Source organism: Tasmannia lanceolata, unplaced genomic scaffold, assembly GCF_043159265.1.
Source record: "Tasmannia lanceolata isolate RefF3 unplaced genomic scaffold, GAP_Taslan_0.1 ptg000029l, whole genome shotgun sequence".
In the NCBI taxonomy this organism is placed as follows: Eukaryota; Viridiplantae; Streptophyta; class Magnoliopsida; order Canellales; family Winteraceae; genus Tasmannia; species Tasmannia lanceolata.
Genome location: NW_027518706.1, coordinates 3,003,660 through 3,023,835, shown reverse-complemented (window position 1 = coordinate 3,023,835; position 20,176 = coordinate 3,003,660). Strand labels below are relative to the sequence as shown.

Sequence of the window (20,176 nt, the reverse complement as noted above, 5' to 3'; positions counted from 1 at the left end):
ATTTAAAATAAATTTAAAAGAGTTAGCTTTTGGAATCGAAGACCGATTATCGGGCAAGAATGGTGCATGTGGTGGATAACTCCCCATACCTTCCATTCTCGTAACCAGGTAGCGAGTCTAGATTTCTGGTTAATTATGGGTCCTAGATCCCACATCTAGGTGGCGACTCTGTCAATCTCTTTCGTGTGGAATTCGGATTGCCTTAGTGATCCCAAGTTCACAGGAAAGACGAATTCAAATCAACAAATAAAATGCACACGCCAATCGCGTGGGAACGAGAGACCAAGAGAGAGCGCGCGGCGGCTCGCGCCCCACGCCCCTCTCGCGGGATCAGGGTCTCACAGTTAGGATGATCCGATGGAGATGATTTTTTACGCACATGACCCTATCTATGTCAGGGCCCATCAAATGAACGCTTTGGATCATCCAAACAATGTGAGCCCACTGTGTTTTTGGTAGTGTTTGGATTCGGGTATGGGCCCACATTGTTTTTGTTTTTGTTTTTGTTTAGTCAAAGGTCTTTGCATGTTTTTCTACGTTACATAATCCTAGCCACAACATGTAGAAGAGTATCGTACAAGAGATGCTCTCCTATCATAAAATTGAATTCGTTGCCAATATTGCATTGAACTCTCTGGAGACTCCCTGAGATGTCTCCTTGATAATTATTACATGTCTGTTGAGGTGAAATTCTTGTATCCCCTCTCTATGACTGCCGAGCAAAAATCTACCAAAACGGTGGGAGTTTGCTTGAGAAATCTTGGGGACAGTGCCTCTCTCTCTCTCTCTCTCTCTCTCTCTCTCTCTCTCTCATTGGACACCCCTTACTCTCTGAGTCTATGCGATGCCTTCCAAACATTATTCTCCCAGGTAATTCGAGGCAAATCCAATGCATGTTTCCTCCTTGATTGTTGAATTCTTATTCCTCTATTTCTTAATTATGAGAAATTATATGGTGGCCACCCTTTATATGCACCATGTTGATTTTTGATCAACCTAAAAGTCCGAGAGTTTTTTCTCTCTCTGCTCTTTAAGTTGGACGGTCGGCCGCCATATAAAAACTCATTTTGAGTAACCTTTTGATCTTATTAAATCATCACGAAAGACAGTGTCTTAACACTTGGCACGGCTTCTCCTTGTTTGACTTCTTGTCCCACTACTCTCCGAGGCTATGCTGCGCATTCAAACACCCTTGTGTCAAAGCAAGTAGATAAACATGAAACTCTTAGACGGAAACTTACGTGTACGAGTTTCTTAATTATGAGAAATTATATGGTGGCCACCCTTTATATGTAAAGGGCGGAGAGAGAAAATATCCACCATGTTGATTTTTTATCAACCTAAAAGTCAAAAAAGGTTGTTTGACCAGGGAGAGAATTTTTTCACCCTCTGCCCTTTATGTTGGACGGTCGGCCACCATATAAAAACTCATTATGAGTAACTTTTGATCTTATTAAATCATCCAAAAGACACAGTGTCTTAACACTTGGCATGGCTTCTCCTTGTTTGACTTCTTGTCCCACTACTCTCCGAGGCTATGCTGCGCATTCAAACACCCTCATGTCAAAGCAAGTAGATAACCATGAAACTCGTACACGAAAACTTAAATGGACGAGTTTCTTAATTATCACCTTCTGATCTTATTAAAGAAAGACATATGGTGTCTTAACACGTGGCACGGTGTAGACACCCTCATTTTGCTCGGGACGGGATCCACACACGGGTGTAGATTTTGATTCACAGCTACACATGGGGCCCGTTGCCTCGAGTATCTACAAAGTATGGGACCCACACCAAATGACAGGGTCCCACAATACTAACCAAGGAATGCTTCAGTAGGGACCTTAGATTGATCTGACCGGTTCATTTTACAGGGCTTGGTCTGGATCCCTCGTAGCCCAAAATTCACGCAAATCATGTAAGCTTAACATTCAATAATGTACTCTTATTATCTTTGATTATGAATTGTTTCCTATATATTAGTTTTTTGCAGTTACAAAAGAAAAACATTTTACATTACTATTACATGATCTGCGTGATTTTTGGGCCATAGGGGATTCAAAGAAAGGCATCAAGATGAACAGTTCTTATCAAACTAAGATGGGACCCACTATGCTGTAGTGGCGCATAATGTCTTCTATTAGGGGTGTAGATGAGCTGAGATGAGCCGGACTTGTCCTAGCTTGGCTCGGCTCGGTCGGCTCATTAAGCTCGTTACCTGGGCTTGGGCTCGAACCAGGCTCAGGTCAGCTCGGCCAGGCTCGGCTCGGCTCGCAAGCTTTACCGAGCTCGTTAATGGACACCTAAAATTCTATATTCACACCCCTCATCTTTCCTGGACAGCCCTATCTAGTGTAATTCGACTACTCTTTTTACACCACAGGAGGTGGTCCAAGCAACAAAAAGGGTTTCAAAAAAGGAGTGATATATTTTGCCTCCCCCTTTCACTCCCTAGACAGACCTTTTAGTGTGTGTGTGTATAAAATCGTGCCTTAACGAGCCGAGCCGAGAAAGGGTAGTTTTACCCAATGGCAGATGAGGGTGAAGGACATCTTAGTTCAACTAGACCTATCTAAAGCCTTGAAGGGAAAGGATGGGATTTCTGTTCTCGTGGGTTGTGCTTATTATGTTTTGATTTTTGTTTTCAACACGAAGTGGGTCCCATGGTATTTTTTGAAAAAAAAATATTGGATTTCCCACCCACACCATATAAAATCTCTAGGATAAGATATCTAGGTGGGATTAGGGTTTGCTACTTTGCTTGCCTGTTGTCTCCAAGATAATCCAACCCTCTTGCTTGATCGGGACATCGTTTGCTTATCCTTTAATTATTATTTTTCTATCTTTCGTATAAGTAGACATGTCATATACTTATCAAATGTAGCTTTCATGTACTCGGTTTCTTAAATAAAACCCTATTAGTTGTGGTCTTATCTTCAACAGCGAATTTCAAATGAAAATATCTAGTTTTGGGTGGTTGGTCATTCTCTTATATATTTGATAAGTTGAATAGTGGGCCGGGCTTTTGATTGGTCAGATGATCGGTGTCTGGTCAAATAGACGAAAACTCACATTCAACATGTAAGATAGAACTATCAGGATCGTCCCAATTATCAAATCATAAAATATGCTTGGATTATTATTATAATAACATGTCAAATTATCACCAAGGTAGAGATATACTTGAATGTTTTTTGTTAAAATGTCATATCTATCTAACTTGTTAACTAAGTTTGGGATTTCCTAGCTTATCCTTAGTAAACCTGCAAATGCTTCCAAATAATTGTTTATATCTTGTTTTAATCAATAACTAGCTCAACTAAAAAAAGATTTATGCATATAATAAGTAGTCAAAGAATTTCTAAAAGAATGGGATCAAAAGAAAGAAGGTCAAAACTTCAACCGACCCCAACTTTAATCTGACTATTGGATTGGGGCTTACGACTTATTGGGAAAATGACAAAAAAAAACCTGTTTTTTTACTATTCACAAAGAAGCATTGGGTTGTTCAAAAGGACCAAAAAGCAGTGCTTTTCACTGTTCATGTTGTTTAGGACCCTTTTACCCTTCACCCTATTGAATAAAGAAATAGTTTTTTTTTAATTTTACCTTTAGTTTTGAAAGTTATGTTTCTCTCTCCCTTTGAAAGTGACGTTTCTCTCTCCTTTGAAAATTAATTTGTAAATCCTTTACCAAATTAATTAATTGAAATTTCGACGAAATTACTGAAATTTCCTACTTTTCGGCCGAATTTTCTGAAATTTCGACGGAAATAAGTTACATTTCGCTGATTTCGGATTTCGCCCATTTCGATTTCGGTCTTGGGGGAAATCCGAAATTTAAAACCTTGACGGTGGGTACTCTCTCTTTCTTCATATATCTCTATCTTTCTCTCCATTTTTCAGTTTTTGTTGTATAGTGGTTGAGCTTAATCCAGTTGGTTGAGGTAAACCCTTGTTTAATGCTTGTGAAACATAATGTAGTTGTTCAAACTCTATGTAGTTGTCAATAGTGATTAATGTGTGTAAGTAGTTGTTGAAACTCTTCTAACACTGATTCAGGGTTGTTCAAATGTTGTTCATTCGATTGGATTCCATCTAGTTAAGGGTTTCTGTCATTGGATTAGATTTTATTTAATTTAATAGTGGTTTATGATTGTTGGAATAGTGGTTAAAACTGTGTAATTAGTGGTTGAAAGGGTATCAATAGTGGTTGCAACACTGTCAATAGTGGTTAATGTGTGTAAGGAGTTGTTCAAACTCTTCCTAAACTGGTTCATGATTGTTCAAATGTTATTCATTAGATTGGATTCCATCTAGTTGAGGGTTTGTGTCATTAGATTGGATTTCTTCTAATTTACTAGTGATTTATAATTGTTGGAATAGTGGTTACAACTGTGTAATTAGTAGTTGAAAGGGTATCAATAGTAGTTGCACTGTCAATAGTGGTTAATGTGTATAAGGAGTTGTTCAAACTCTTCCCAAACTTGTTCATGGTTGTTCAAATGTTGTTCATTAGATTGGATTCCATCTAATTGAGGGTTTGTGTCATTGGATTGAATTTTATCTACTTTAATAGTGGTTGATGATTATTGGAATAGTGCTTAAAACCGTGTAAGTAGTGGTTGAAAAAATATCAATAGTAGTTGTAGCACTGTCAATAATGGTTAATGTGTGTAAGGAGTTGTTGAAACTCTTCCCAAACTGATTTATTATTGTTCAAATGTTGTTCATTGGATTGGATTCCATCTTGTTAAGGGTTTGTGTCATTGGATTGAATTTCATCTACTTTGATAGTTATTGGTGATTGTTGGAATAGTGGTTAAAACTGTGTAAGTAGTGGTTGAAAGGGTATCAATAGTAGTTGCAACACTGTCAATAGTGGTTAATATGTGTAAGGAGTTGTTCAAACTCTTCCTAAACTGGTTCATGGGTGTTCAAATTTTGTTCATTGAATTGGATTCCATCTAGTCGAGGGTTTCTGTCATTGGATTGGATTTCATCTGATTTAATAGTGGTTTATGATTGTTGGAATAGTGGTTAAAACTGTGTAATTAGTGGTTGAAAGGGTATCAATAGTGGGTGCAACACTGTCAATAGTGGTTAATGTGTGTAAGGAGTTGTTCAAACTCTTCATAAACTGGTTCATGGTTGTTCAAATGTTGTTCATTGGATTGGATTTCATCTAATTTAATAGTGGTTTATGATTGTAGGAGTAGTGGTTACAACTGTGTAATTAGTGGTTGAAAGGGTATCAATAGTAGTTGCAACACTGTCAATAGTGGTTAATGTGTGTAAGGAGTTGTTCAAACTCTTCCCAAACTTGTTCATGGTTGTTCAATTGTTGTTCATTAGATTGGATTCCATCTAATTGACGGTTATGTCATTGGATTGAATTTCATTTACTTTAATAGTGGTTGATGAATATTGGAATAGTGGTTGAAAATGTATCAATGGCAGTTGTAGCACTGTCAATAGTGGTTAAAGTATGTAAGGAGTTGTTCAAACTCTTCCTAAACTGGTTTATGGTTGTTCCAATGTTGTTCATTGGATTGGATTCCATCTAGTTAAGGATTTGTCTCATTGGATTGGATTTCATCTACTTTAATAGTGGTTGATGATTGTTGAAATTGTGGTTAAAACTGTGTAAGTAGTGGTTGAAAGGGTATCAATAGTAGTTGCAACATTGTCAATAGTGGTTAATGTGTGCAAGGAGTTGTTCAAAGTCTTCCTAAATTGGTTCATGGTTGTTCAAATGTTGTTCATTGGATTGGATTCCATCCAGTCAAGGATTTCTTTCATTGGGTTGGATTCTATCTAATTTAATAGTGGTTTATGATTGTTGGAATAGTGGTTAAAACTATGTAATTAGTGGTTGAAAGTATATCAATAGTGGTTGCAACACTGTCAATAGTGGTTATTGTGCGTAAGGAGTTATTCAAACTCTTCCTAAACTGGTTCATGGTTGTTCATTGGATTGGATTCCATCTAGTCGAGGGTTTTCGTCATTAGATTGGATTTCATCTAATTTAATAGTGGTTTATGAGTGTTGGAATAGTGGTTAAAATTGTGTAATTAGTTGTTGAAAGGGTATCAATTGTGGTTACAACACTGTCAATAGTGGTTAATGTATGTAAAGAGTTGTTCAAACTCTTCCTAAACTAGTCCATGGTTGTTCAAATGTTGTTCATTGGATTGGATTCCATCCAGTCGAGGGTTTCTGTCATTAGATTGGATTTCATCTAATTTAATAGTGGTTTATGATTGTAGGAGTAGTGGTTACAACTGTGTAATTAGTGGTTGAAATGGTATCAATAGTAGTTGCAACACTGTCAATAGTGGTCAATGTGTGTAAGGAGTTGTTCAAACTCTTCACAAACTTGTTCATGGTTATTCAAATGTTGTTCATTGATTGGATTCCATCTAATTGAGGGGTTGTGTCATTGGATTGAATTTCATTTACTTTAATAGTGGTTGATGAATATTGGAATAGTGGTTGAAAATGTATCAATGGTAGTTGTAGCACTGTCAATAGTGGTTAATGTATGTAAAAAGTTGTTCAAACTCTTCCTAAACTGGTTTATGGTTGTTCCAATGTTGTTCATTGCATTGGATTCCATCTAGTTAAGGATTTGTCTCATTAATTGGATTTCATCTACTTTAATAATGGTTGATGATTGTTGAAATAGTGGTTAAAACTGTGTAAGTAGTGGTTGAAACATTGTCAATAGTGGTTAACGTGTGCAAGGAGTTGTTCATACTCTTCCTAAATTGGTTCATGGTTGTTCAAATGTTGTTCATTGGATTGGATTCCATCTAGTCAAGGGTTTCTTTCATTGGGTTAGATTCTATCTAATTTAATAATGGTTTATGATTGTTGGAATAGTGGTTAAAACTGTGTAATTAGTGATTGAAAGGGTATCAATAGTGGTTAATGTGCATAATGAGTTGTTCAAACTCTTCCTAAACTGGTTCATGGTTGTTCATTGGATTGGATTCCATCCAGTCGAAGGTTTCTGTCATTGGATTGGATTTCATCTAATTTAATAGTGGTTTATGAGTGTTGGAATAGTGGTTAAAATTGTGTAATCAGTTGTTAAAAGGATATCAATTGTATTTACAACACTGTCAATAGTGGTTAATGTGTGTAAGGAGTTGTTCAAACTCTTCCTAAACTGGTCCATGGTTGTTCAAATGTTGTTCATTGAATTGGATTTCATCTAGTCGAGGGTTTCTGTCATTGGATTGGATTTCATCTAATTTAATAATGGTTTATGATTGTTGGAATAGTTGTTAAATCCATATAATTAGTGGTTGAAATGGTATCAATAGTGGTTGCAACACTGTCAATAGTGGTTAATGTGTGTATGGAGTTGTTCAAACTCTTCCCACATTGGTTCATGTTTGTTCAAATGAACAACATTTCGAGGGGAATAAATTCTATTTCAAATTATGTCCGGATTACATTATAACAAAGTGATTCGTTTACAATGTCAGTTACATTTTCTAATTATGATGCACTTGATATATATGAGAAGAAAATAGTGAACTTTACATTCAAAAACATAGATAAGTAGTTTAATTACATAAAACAATGAACCACATGTTCTTTAATAACAATAGGCCAAAGATTAGCAAAGTTTTATACATTCACATGCCCGTACACACCTTCTAAGAATTCATTGAGTAGAGTTCTTCTCATAGCAGTAACATCACCATGCCAGAAGTCCAAAGCTCCATCTCTGCTGAGGCAATCCATTTCCTTAATAACAAATAGCCCTCAGTCAAACTTGCAAGAAGGTAAGATTAGATGAAGTTAGAACTGACCAAATTTCATAGTTATGGTGACCAATTCAAATTTGGTAACATCACCTTTTTTTTAATGGACCGATGAGTAGGTTCAACCCCTTGAAATGTAGTTATATCTACATTTTGAATGGGCCAATTAGTAGGTTCAATAAGTACAGAGTTCAACCACTATTTAGATAATTTCAACCACTATTTACATAATTTCAAACAATAAGTACAGAATTCAACCACTATTTTAATCAATTTCAACCATTAAAACAGAGTTCAACCATTATCTTTTAAGGGTGCAACTCGGGTCGGGTTGGGTCGGGTTAAGGCCAACCTGACCCAACCTGAAAACCTCAACCTTCAACCCTAATCCAACCCAACCCGACTCTTAACCCGGTTTGGTTAACCCGACCCAACCTGGATTTGTTTTTCCCCAACCCGAACCCGACCCAACCCCGCCTGATTTCCTAAATCGGGTTGGGTTGGGTCGGGTTGACCCGTTGAGGCAGGCTCCACTATTTTGAGAGGCAGGAATGGTGTTCGAACTCCAAAAAAATCATTTTTATATAAATCTCCCTGGCAAAACATTTGGCATTTAATTCTAATCTAATAATCAGTTTTCCACTCAAAACCAAATCAAACAGGGCATTAATTCTAAGTTCAACAATCTATTTTAAACTGAAAATTAATTCTCAAACATGGGGAATGACTAAGAAAGAACCACATTAAGTCGGGTTACGGGTTGGGTCGGATTGCTCAGTACCCAACCCAAATTTCAGTCAGGTTGACAATTCCCAACCAGAGCCCGACCCGGAAAAGTTCAACCCAACCCGCCCAAAAAATCGGGTTGAACCCGTCGGGTTCGGGTTGACCCGACCCAAGTTGCACCCCCTACTATCTTTACCAATTTCAACCTCTACTTCTTCGATACCATTCCTAGAGAGTTTCAACCACTACTTTATTCAAAAAAACTATGAAAGGAAAAAGAAACGTCACTTCAAATGAGAGAGAAAGGAATAGAGAAATGTCACTTTTAAAACTAAATGTAGAAGTTAAAAAAAAAAAATTATTTCTTTATTCAATAGGGTGAAGGGTAAAAGGGTGCTCAAAAAACATGAACAACGAAAGGCACTATTTTTATTTTTTTGTCCTTTTGAAATTCCCACTACTTTTTAGTGAATAGTAAAAAACAGCTTTTTTTTGGTCATTTTCCCTATAATTTTAGAATGGAAGTGTCTAAACAAAGTGCGGCAAAATTCGATCTGCAACATTCAATCAAGTACTAGATCAATCCAAAATAAGCTACCTTTTTATTTATTTTGACTATTATTTGAAAAATTCTTTACTTAGCTTATTTAGAAGATTTTAACTATCTACCCTATATAGCGAAAGTATTATTTTTAAAGTCGGTTGAGAAACAGAAACAGAATTCGGTTGCGCGTAATGGCGTGGATCTTTTCAAGAGCCCTTCTTTAGCTCTTGCATAAGAGGGCCTTAATAAAAATTACTGTTAAAAGTTTATTTTGGGTTTTGAGTTTTGGGCTAAACATTTGATTAATTCCAACCCGTTTCGACCAATATAATCTAGTGATCAGAATTAATTGGCCCATTAAGATTTGCACAGGCCCGAATTGAATTACATTGGGCCTATACTGGGCTGCATATTAAGACTAGTTATTAAGGTACCTTCTCAGCCCAATTTTCAAATACGCTTGAAGAGCTCCCATACAAACTGAACCCAATCAGGCCTTATAAGCCCATCAGACTCTGCCTAAACATTGAGTCATTCCAAATCAGTAGTAGCTTGTGATTGAAGAGGCTACTAATCAACAAATGGGATCAAAATTTGTCTGAATAAAAAATCTATGAAGAACAATAAGAATCAGCAAAATTCTTTTCCTTTTTAAGATCATCTGATATATATATTATGGCACACTGAATTTTTATGTGGTGGCCGCCTGTGAAGTCACGTGCAGGCAGTACCGCCCTTGATATTTGATCCATCAGAAGCATACTTTTTAAGATGATGGTGTTCGATCAAATATCAAGGGCGGTACCTTTGTCGTACGACCCACACAGGACTTCACGGGCAGCCACCAATTAATTTCTCATTATACACTTGAGTTATCTTATTTGCTTATCCCTTAACTAGATTAGCCCATAACTCTCATGGTGCAAAATAAATAAGTTGGTCGAAGGTTTTTTTTTTTGGAATAAAACCCAATTAGTTGTGACATTATCTTCAATAAATAACTTCTACTTCCACGTGGTGAAAGCGGATGGGAGGATGAAGTAGCTAAAAATAAGAAAACAAAAACCAGAAAACTAATGTCAAAAGTGGTTGAAACTCGAGATAAAAGAAAACTCAACTCAAAATCCCATAACTTTTTCCTGATATTTAACCACTTCTCACCCTTTTTTCTCAATAGTCCTCTCAAATTTCTCTCTCCTCCCACCCACGCACACTACCCTTCTTTAATCATGGTGACTAGGGAAGAAAGAGTGAGATGGTCAAGGATCCCATAGTGACCTTTCAAAAGATGAAAAAGTATGATTGTGTAGAGCAAGAGGACAAGTAAAAAAAAAGAAAAGGATAGGAACAAGAGAAAGAAAAGGGGGCAAAAGGATTCTGAGGAGATTCTAGATTGGCATTCCTATCATGACATTACTTCCAATGTTTGACCCAACTTTTGCTTAACCACACTGACATTCAGTTGTATAACCTCTTTAAAAAATTGTACAGACGATATATGAGTGAAGTATTGTTACCATGAGAATGAATTTTCTATGGTATTCTTCTGTTTTCTTTTCTTTGCAATTGTAACAATATCAAACATTTAATACAAACTCTATGGAGGACACGAGCCCCGGGTCATAGAAGTAATATGATAAAATATAGGCCAACCAATAAACCATCAGACTCAGATTCAGACAACTCAGAATCAGACTCAGATTCTAACTCAGATTCAGAAGCAGATTGCCTCACATCACCCATGTAATGAAACTCTGACCAAATATAAAGGAAACTAAAAAATTAGAAGATGAAGTTTTTTTTTTCCCTCATGGTAACCTCTTCATTCATCATGAGAATATAATAAAGAATGAGTACTATTAAATAAAATAAGATTATACCCAGCCAAAAAAGTAAATCAAAATATGGAAAAATTAACCAAAAAGGTAATGGATTGCATGCTAATTTAAGAAGAAAAAATCAACCTTAAAATGAAAAAATAAAACATCTAAGAGGCTTACAAAGACATGCAAATCTCTCAACAGAGTGAAACCAGCAACTCAGTCTTTTGACCTGGAATTTCAGAGTCATCACCGCAATCTTCAATTCATGTCTAATGTAACTAAAAAGTGAAAATAAAGAATAAAGGATAAAAGAGGAAGAGGAAGAAGTACCATTCAAAAAAAAAAAGAAATGCTGTCGAAAGGATTCCGAGGAGATTCTAGATTGGCATCAATAATCAAATTCAGATGAGGATCACGACATCAAATATGTGACCAACTTAGGTTCACCCTCATTGAAATTCAGTTTGTATGTGTCTTCCCAAATTGTATACCCTACACATGAATAAGTTTCATTACCATGGAATGAATTTGCTATGATATTCTTGTGTTTTCTTTCTCCGAGTAATTCAAACACTAAATACAAAGGATATAGAGGATGAGCACCAGAGCACAAAAGGAATAATATAAAATGTAGGGGAACTGCCTATAAACAATTTTGAATGGCAAGGTTCAAATAAAATATGACTTATACAACAACCAACTCAGATTCAGAAGCAATTTGTCTTGGATAACCATGTAATGAAATTCTGACCCAATGTAGGATAATTATTATTACTTCATTAGAATCTACATTTTTCTCCAAGAAACAAAGCAAATATGCATTCTTACTCACCAGCAGATTTTCATTTACTGGTGAGTAGATTTTCAACATAATCAGCTCAACTCAACTCAACAAAGCCTTTGTCCCAAACTAGTTGGAGTCCAATTTGAATCCTTTAGAAAAATTTCATGAAGAATGTGAAAGGAATCTATCCGGCTCTAATCCTCACTCTAGTTGGGTTCTTCTATGTAGATCATTTTCTTCCATTCTATCATATCCAAGGTCATGTTCTCTATTATGTTCCTAGCTATCAAGTCTTTCCTCACTGTTTCTACACAAGTTGTTTTTGATCTGCCCCTACCTCTTTTTACTCCATTAATTTGGCACAGGTCGCCTCTCCTCACCGGACCATCCAAAGGCCTATGTTGGATATGTCTATCAGAACAAAAAATACTAACGTGAAAAATACAACAAAATGAAAAGGAAAACTAAGCAAATTATTATGGCTTTGAAAGAGGGGTGAAAAGATTACTCAGTTAATGGCAATTAAGTATAAGGTTCGATTCTGCCAGCGGTCTTCCTCAACTCAACATCAGAAGAGGGAGCTTTTTTTCCTCATCGTAATCTTTTCGCTCATCATAAATATATAATAAAGTTGGATAAATAATGGATAAAATAAAAAAATAAACCCAACCCAAAAAGAAAACAAAAATTAGGAAAAAATAAAATAAAAAGGTGGTAGGGCTGAACATAAATTTATGACACAAAACTGAAAACCCCCAACCTTAACATGAAAAAATAAAACATCTAAGAGACTGGCTTAGAAAGATTGCTCAGGTCAGCGGGGTTGTCGACATGCAAATCTCTCAAGAAAGAGAGAACTGCAATCCGGTCTGTTGAGCTTGAATTTTTGGAGTCATCACTGCAATCTTCTACTCATATGCCTAATGTAACCAAAAGAAATCCGAAGGTTTATGAAATAGTGAAAAGAAAAAATAAAAAGTCAGTTGACGACAGAAGTACATTATTGCTTAAAACTCTAGAGTATGAGCTGACTAAAAGACACAATTGTGTTTCTTGAGTTCAAATCTAACTCTCGTTGGAAGCCATTTTATTTCTAGAATTGGATTTAATGTTTCTGGAGTCCCCAAACCTCAGCGCCCACTATCAGTAGCATAATTTTTTTTCTACACATTGCAATTAAAATATGACAACTCTTCAAGATATTCTGCTACAAAACCTCAAGTCCCCACTTGAATTGTTCATTTTTAGGTTTGAGTTTTCCAAATCAGAAGTAATTACCAAAATTTGAAAGTGAAAATTCCTATAACTTCACTATTTTCTAATTAGACAATTGCTAACCACGAAGGACAAAGATTAAAAACATGAGAGAATTATTTAGGCATACTCCTGAAAGAGAACTATTCAACCTTAACTTCACATCCTTATTAAATGAGCAATTTTTATTTTCTTGCTATAGATCATAAAATACTACAAGAAACCGACCAAGATACAAAATCAAGAAAAAGAAAAGAAAAACAAGCAATCACTAGAATAAGAACATTCAGTAAGGAAAAAGAATAAACTTAACAAAGAATAGTTCTAAAGAAACCACAAAAGACCACGGGAGATGATATTTTCACTCCCCATACATTACATGCACGCTCCACATATAATGTGTTTTGACGAGAAAAGTGGGTAACTATCTCCCAAGAACACTAACTGCTCAATAAAAGAACACTAAAAATGAATTGTTGAAAGAAAAGATTAGGAAGATCTGTTGCCATGTTTTCAGTTTTCACCTCCGCTATGCTTGAGAGAGAAAGAGAAACTAACAGAGATAAATAAAATAAACAAAAAACAAAAACAAAGGAGGACATTAAGAACATCCAAAACAAGAGAAAGACATTACTACAAATCGTCATAAAAGAAAGATAAAACTCCTAGCCTAGAGATCATTATTAATACCTGTCTAAAACATAAAAACATGATCATAGTCCAGCAAAGCCAACACATCACATTTCTAAATGTTTTTTCTCACATCCCAAATGCATGATCACATTAAAAACATAGAATAGATAGAAAGAACACCAAAGTGCAATCAAAGAAAAGAGTTCTTAGTGACATCATATTCGAGAGAATGATAATATCACCGCAAAACCATCAAGGCAACTTTATTGCATACCAGACCTAACAAAGGTGCAGACATTCTAGATGAATATAAACATTGGTTGGTTTTGAAAGGATTACCTTTTTGTTTCTCAATCACTCATTTCACAAAGAGGAGGGTTAGTATCACAAGACGTTCTGAATATTTGGGTCAAAGCTCACTCATTATGGAGAGAAATACGTGAAGCATTTGGGCCATCAAAAAAGTGTCCCACTTGTGACCTTGCCTAGCAATGTATTTCTACTTCTAAATGGAACCGGAAAAAAAAAAGGAGGAATCAATAGAGGAACGCATCAGGGAATTTTCCTCAAGATATCCACCATACTAGTCATCCAAAGGATTTTGGGAGAGATCCTTAAGGCGTAGCCAATCAATAGGTGGAACTCCTGAACTCACAACTTATATCACGGAACTATCATCAGTATAATTTGTTTTAAATTCAAGACCATTAATTTTCTAGAGCCAAGTATTGGATAATTCCTCAAAAAAGATGCATCACGCTACCACAATAAACTACCACAAAAGGCCCAGATAGACCCAAAAAAAAAAAACTCAAATTCAGGCAGGTCAGGAAAGAAAAACATCTTCTCATCCACAGTAACTAAAGTTGTGTAGGAAGGTGTTCTAAGAATAAATGTTTTTGTCCCGTCGCTTGAAAGATCGTTAAGAGTTAAAACGTTAAGATCGGATTTAGAAGCAAACTGGAAAAAAACAAAAAGAAAAGGATGATTATGGATTTAGAAATAGACTAGACTTGGAAAGATAGCTAAGTTCAGTGGGGGTAGTCGACATGCAAAGTTCTCAAAAAAGAAGCCTGCAATCCGGTCTGTTGAGCTTGAATTTTCAAAGTCATCACTGCAATCTTCCATTGATACGACTATAGTAGCAAAAATATAGAATTGAGAGAAAGATGGACACTGACAGAAATGAAAAAAAAAATTGAGAAAAATACAAAATAAAATCTTTGAGCAGAATATTAAAAAGTGAACATGAAGATGTGGCACATGCCTCACAACTCACAAGTTTATGGACTTGGTCATGGTTGTGTTCAACACCATCAATGAAATTGTTGTCTTATAAGCTTATGGTCATCTTGATGTAGAACTAAAAAACAAATAAATAAAGCCACCCATAAAATAATAATCGAAGACATCAACATTTGTAAATCACGATCCCATCTAAAGAAATCTATGCCCTCGCAATTCCCATGTCCATATCAATCAAAATTTGCAGAGCCACAGCAACCCTATAAGCATATTAGCATTGCCCACCTATGGAAATTTAAAAGAATAAGAAAACTATTCCTCAATTACTGTACTAATAAGAATGCTACTTTTATTCATCTCCCACTCTCCTGCTAGAAGACTAAAAATAATAGTCCTACAGAACCTAACAAAGCCTAAAAAGATGAATAGGAAAAAGGAAACCGTCTTCATAGAAATGGTCTACTTTTGACAATTCTGAGAAAAATAATCTCACCAATTCCAAATTAAATGCAGTCACCATATCAAGAGATAAAATATTACATTCTTATGCTTCACATGATGAAAGATTCAATAAAAAATAAGAATGCTCAAAAGTAAAGGGTCACATCACCATAAAATTAAATTCAGATCATGTATAGGGTTACTACCATTGCATTGTTGTCCATGACTTCTTCTCGAATAAACATAGTAATGTTTCTATAAAGCACAAACATTTTTTGGTTATTTCCAGCAGCTCTTTTAATTAGAATATTTTTCTTTGGGATGTACAACTCATTGTAGAAAAATGAATACAAACACTCAGACCTAATGGACCTATTTTCATTTGGAATCTTATTTATATAGTAGTATTTAAGAACTTTGGAAACAGTAAATCTTAAATGCATTGCCAATAACTCAGCCTTTTCACATAAAAGGATTCAAAAGTATGAGGATCTCTTTTGTGCATTGCAGGACTATTACAAGACTTGAAGCAATCCCCTTGCAAAGTAATGTACCTCCACATAAGATTGTCATTAGGTTTGACTCGTTCTGAACCAGTGCAACTATCACTAATCTACCTACATTCTAATAAGGGTTCTCCCTAAGTCCAAGGAATAAGATTCAAAACTAAGAGAACTACTCTTTAGACATTTTCCGTAATCTTGACCTATAACATTATACAACAGTAAGTCAAGAAAGTATGAAAAAACACTCATCAGATGCACATAAACAATTCTGAATAGCAAGGTTCAAATAAATCATAACTTGTACAACCACTAACAACTCAAATTCAAAAGCAAAGTGTCTTACATCATCTAATGAAACTCATAGGGTCGTGCAACGGATTGGATAAGAATTGATACCTCATTCTCATCTATAATTTTATCCAATAGACAAAGCAGATAAGCACTCCTACTCACCAACTTGCTTTTCTCATTTGTTGGAACAAATCATTGTAAGTTGTAAGAACTAAGAAGTAAGAACCACTAAAAATGGCAAACAAAATAGATTGGTGCAAAACATCAAATCAAGTAGAAAATACAGAAATGGAAAATAAAGTAGTTTATAAATGGAAAAAAAACCAAATCAGAATCAGGTAAATATAGAGAGGCATAAAGGTTACTCAGTGGTGGCAATTGAGTATAAGGTTCGATTCTGCCAGTGGTCCTCCTCAACTTAACATCAGAAGAGGGAGCTTTTTTTTCCTCATTGTAACATTTTTGCTCATCATAAAAATATACTAAGAATGAGAAATTATGGATAAGATAAATAACACCCAGCTCATCATAAAAATATACTCAGTAAGAACCACTAAAAATTGCAAACAAAATAAATTGGTGCAAAACATCAAGTCAAGTAGAAAACACTGAAGTGGAAAATAATGTAGTTTATAAATGGAAAAAAAATTAAGCAAAAATGGAAAAAAAATTAAGCAAATCAGAATCTGGTAAATATAGAGAGGCAGAAAGGCTACTCAGTCGTGGCAACTAAGTGTAAGGTTCGATTCTGCCAGTGGTCTTCCTCAACTTAAAATCAGAAGAGGGAGCTTTTTTTCCTCATTGTAACCTTTTTGCTCATAATAAAAATATACTAAGAATGAGAAATTATGGATAAAATAAATCATACCCAGCTGAGTATGTGAATCAAAAACAGGCAAAACTAACAAAAAAGAATAAATGTTTAGCATAAATTTATGAAACAAAACCTCAACCTTAACATGAAAAAATAAAACATCTTAGAGGCTCAAAAAGATTGCTCAGTTCAGCGGGGTTGTCGACATGCAAATCTCTCAAGAAAGAGAGACCTACAATCCGGTCTGTTGAGCTTGAAATTTTGGAGTCATCACCGCAATCTTTTATTCATATGCCAAACATAATCAAAATAAAACAGAAAGCTTATGAAAAATGTTAAAAGAAAAAATAAAAACCCAGTTAACAACAGAAGGTTCGTGTAGCGGAAAAACAGATTATGAGCTGATTCGAAGGCATAGCTGCATCTCTTCAAAGTTAAGATCTATTGCTAAACTTCTTTTTGCGTCGCCATTTTATTAGTACTTGATTTAGAGATTTTGGAACCAATGAACCTCAATGACTACTCCCAGTAGCTTTGTTTTATTCCTCTATATTGGAATTAAGGTATGTGGAAGTCTTCAGTGTTAGTTACAAACTCCCCAAACCACTCATTCTTAGGTTTCATTTTTCCTAAACAGAAATAACTACCAGAAATTGAAAGCAAAAAAAATTACTACAACCTAACTATTTTCTAATTAGAAAATTGCTATCCACAAAGGAAAAAAAATAAAAAGTACGCTATAACTGCATTGGAATTCTCCCAAAAGAGAACTATCAAACCTTAACTTCACTATTAAGTTAGCATGTATTACATTGGTGATGATTCTCACCAAAAACACGAGATTAGTTCAAAGCCCAACTTATTAAATGCATCTCAAGAAAGAAAAAGATATAGAATCAAACAAATAAAAAGAAAAGAAAGAAAGAAACCATCAATTAAGAACTTTCAAAAAGAAAAAAGGAAAAACATCACCAAGCATTTTACTAATAAATCAAGAAAAGCCCAAAATCCTAAAATATGATAATTAGAAATATTAGAAGCTGCCTTCCTCAAATCGTATTTATGTTGGAAGAGCTACCAACATTAATAATTCAGAAACTAACAAAACCCAAAACAAAACAAAAAATAAGAGAAGCCCAACTTCTTCAATGCAACTCCTTTCCATCTTATGATATAACATAAACTACAAAGAGAAACTGACAAGAATAAAGAATCAAACAAAGAAAAGAAAGGAGCAATCCATCAAATAAGAACTTTCTGGAAGAAAAAGTAAGAACATCACCACGCATTATATTGAAGAAAGCAAGAACAGCCCAAAATACTAGAACAAAGATGATTAAAAATATCAGAAAAAGCCTTCCTCAAATCATATTAATGTTGGAAAGAGCTATTTACAATAATAATTCAGAAACTAACAAAACCCAAAAAAAAAAAAAAAGAATATTAGCAACAGATATTAACAGACTAACACAATATCGATCATCCAAAAGTTCAACAAACTCAATGAGCAATGGTGTAAATCAATATTCATTAAACCAATTGAAAAGACAAATCACCATATTTAGAAGATGAAAGATCAAATAAAACAATTTAAAAGATGAAGGTCAGATTCAGAAGCCAATGATGTTACATCACCATGAAATGAAACTCAGATCAAGTGTTGGATAGATAATATTTACTTCATCATTATCTGTTTTCTCTCCAATGAATACACTCAAGATGGTATTGCTACCAACTTGTTTTGGTCAATTCCCACCATCATAGGATGATCCAAACCGTCCATTTGATGGGCCACACGGTAAATAGATTGTGCCCAAAAAAAAATCATTTTCATAGGATGATCCAAGCCCTCCAATAGGATCATCCTATGGAAATGAATTTTTGGGCGCAACCTATGTACTGTATAAATAGGATGATCCAAACCGTCCATTTGATGGGCTACAAGGTAAATGGATTGTGCCCAGAAAACCATTCTCATAGTAAGATCCTCATCATATGGAAATGATTTTCTTTGCACAAGCTAGATACTGTATAGAGGTATAGATACAAGGGCTATGATCATCCAATGGAAATGATTTTGCCAATGAAATGGAGTGATAGGTTCGATCAAAATCGGGAAAAAATAACTAAAACATGAACAAAAATCTTCCATTCATAGGCCAAAAGCAAAAGCAATAAAAAAACTGAAGATGAAAAATGAAAAAGAAGAAGTAAATCGAAACCCTAACAAAAATCTCCCACCCCTGTTGCCGTTTCTTCTCTATTTTGGAGAGGAAGATAAAAGGAAGTGGGAGAGATATGGAGGCAGGGAGGGACATACACGACCCTTTATAGTTCATTTGGGGTTCATGGATTAGGGTTTTATCCCCTACTTTTGATAGTGACACTCACCCCCTTAAGGGCGTGTTCGGCAAACATTGTTATTAGGGTTGCAACTTGTGTCGGGCTCGACCCGAAACCCGGGTTCAGCCCGATTTTGTCTCAGGTTCGCTTGACATTTCCTTGGGTTGGGTTGGGCTGGGTTGGGAAAAGACAACATCATTTAATTTTGGGTTGGGTCAAGGTTGAAGACTTGGGCAACCGGGCCCAACCCAACTTCGTCCTTTCTAATTTTATTTTGATTTCTAAATGTTAATTTTTATTTTTTTTTGGTTTGGCCCAAGGTGAACCTGAACCGAACCCAACCCGATTTGGAAAAAGCTAGAGTTGGGTTGGGGTTGAGCGATTAAGAGGCGGGTTGGGTTAGTGTTGATCGTTCTCAACCAGAGGCTCAGGTTGGGTCGGATTAGGGTTGAAGGAATGTGACTCGGCAGATCGTGTGGAAAGAAGGTGAAGATCGCCACCGTCTTCAACCTTTCGAAGAAGAACATCGTCTTCCTTTAATAAATAAATAAAAGAAAAACCCTAAACCCGCAAGTAAATAGATAAAAACAGAAGCTATATTGTTATTCAAGGAAGCATCTCCTTTAACTCACCACTTAACGACATATTTTAAGACTTTGAACTCTTCCCTAACTAAGACTAGGATTCCTTTCATAAGCATAACTCTTATAATCCAAACATCTAACTTCTAATTAAAGGAGGACTAAGAAAACCAATAACAAGAAATAAATAATAAAAAACTCCCCACATGATAATGCTATGTTGGGTTGGGCTCGGGCTAGCCGCAATCCGACCTGAGTTGCACCCCTAACTCTTATCGTTTTGACCTCACCATCATGATGGTAACAATTTTTTCTTAGTTAAAACTATAGTTTAAAACTCCCCTGCGTCATCGTGGATTCCCCCATAGTCAACTCCCTTTTACCTTGACAGTGTTTTATGTTTTGCCGCCGCT

General features: G+C 35.5%; 1 long non-coding RNA gene and 8 other non-coding genes across 9 annotated transcripts; all 9 read right to left on the bottom strand.

Moving 5' to 3' along the window:
* Nucleotides 1–10,891: 10,891 nt before the first annotated feature.
* Nucleotides 10,892–19,144, bottom strand: LOC143859099 (uncharacterized). Its single transcript, XR_013239150.1, has 2 exons — nt 11,202–19,144; nt 10,892–11,100 (listed from the first exon to the last, which is right to left on the bottom strand). It is a non-coding gene; the product is annotated as an uncharacterized LOC143859099 (long non-coding RNA).
* On the bottom strand, nt 11,573–11,660 carry LOC143859494 (small nucleolar RNA snoR31). Its single transcript, XR_013239274.1, has one exon. It is a non-coding gene; the product is annotated as a small nucleolar RNA snoR31 (small nucleolar RNA).
* LOC143859481 (small nucleolar RNA R30/Z108) lies at nt 12,160–12,260 on the bottom strand. The gene has a single exon (XR_013239262.1). It is a non-coding gene; the product is annotated as a small nucleolar RNA R30/Z108 (small nucleolar RNA).
* On the bottom strand, nt 12,459–12,561 carry LOC143859488 (small nucleolar RNA Z107/R87). Its single transcript, XR_013239269.1, has one exon. It is a non-coding gene; the product is annotated as a small nucleolar RNA Z107/R87 (small nucleolar RNA).
* On the bottom strand, nt 14,563–14,664 carry LOC143859490 (small nucleolar RNA Z107/R87). Its single transcript, XR_013239271.1, has one exon. It is a non-coding gene; the product is annotated as a small nucleolar RNA Z107/R87 (small nucleolar RNA).
* Nucleotides 16,387–16,487, bottom strand: LOC143859482 (small nucleolar RNA R30/Z108). Its single transcript, XR_013239263.1, has one exon. It is a non-coding gene; the product is annotated as a small nucleolar RNA R30/Z108 (small nucleolar RNA).
* LOC143859483 (small nucleolar RNA R30/Z108) lies at nt 16,738–16,837 on the bottom strand. The gene has a single exon (XR_013239264.1). It is a non-coding gene; the product is annotated as a small nucleolar RNA R30/Z108 (small nucleolar RNA).
* Nucleotides 17,018–17,120, bottom strand: LOC143859489 (small nucleolar RNA Z107/R87). Its single transcript, XR_013239270.1, has one exon. It is a non-coding gene; the product is annotated as a small nucleolar RNA Z107/R87 (small nucleolar RNA).
* LOC143859493 (small nucleolar RNA snoR31) lies at nt 18,444–18,532 on the bottom strand. Its single transcript, XR_013239273.1, has one exon. It is a non-coding gene; the product is annotated as a small nucleolar RNA snoR31 (small nucleolar RNA).
* Nucleotides 19,145–20,176: the final 1,032 nt, after the last annotated feature.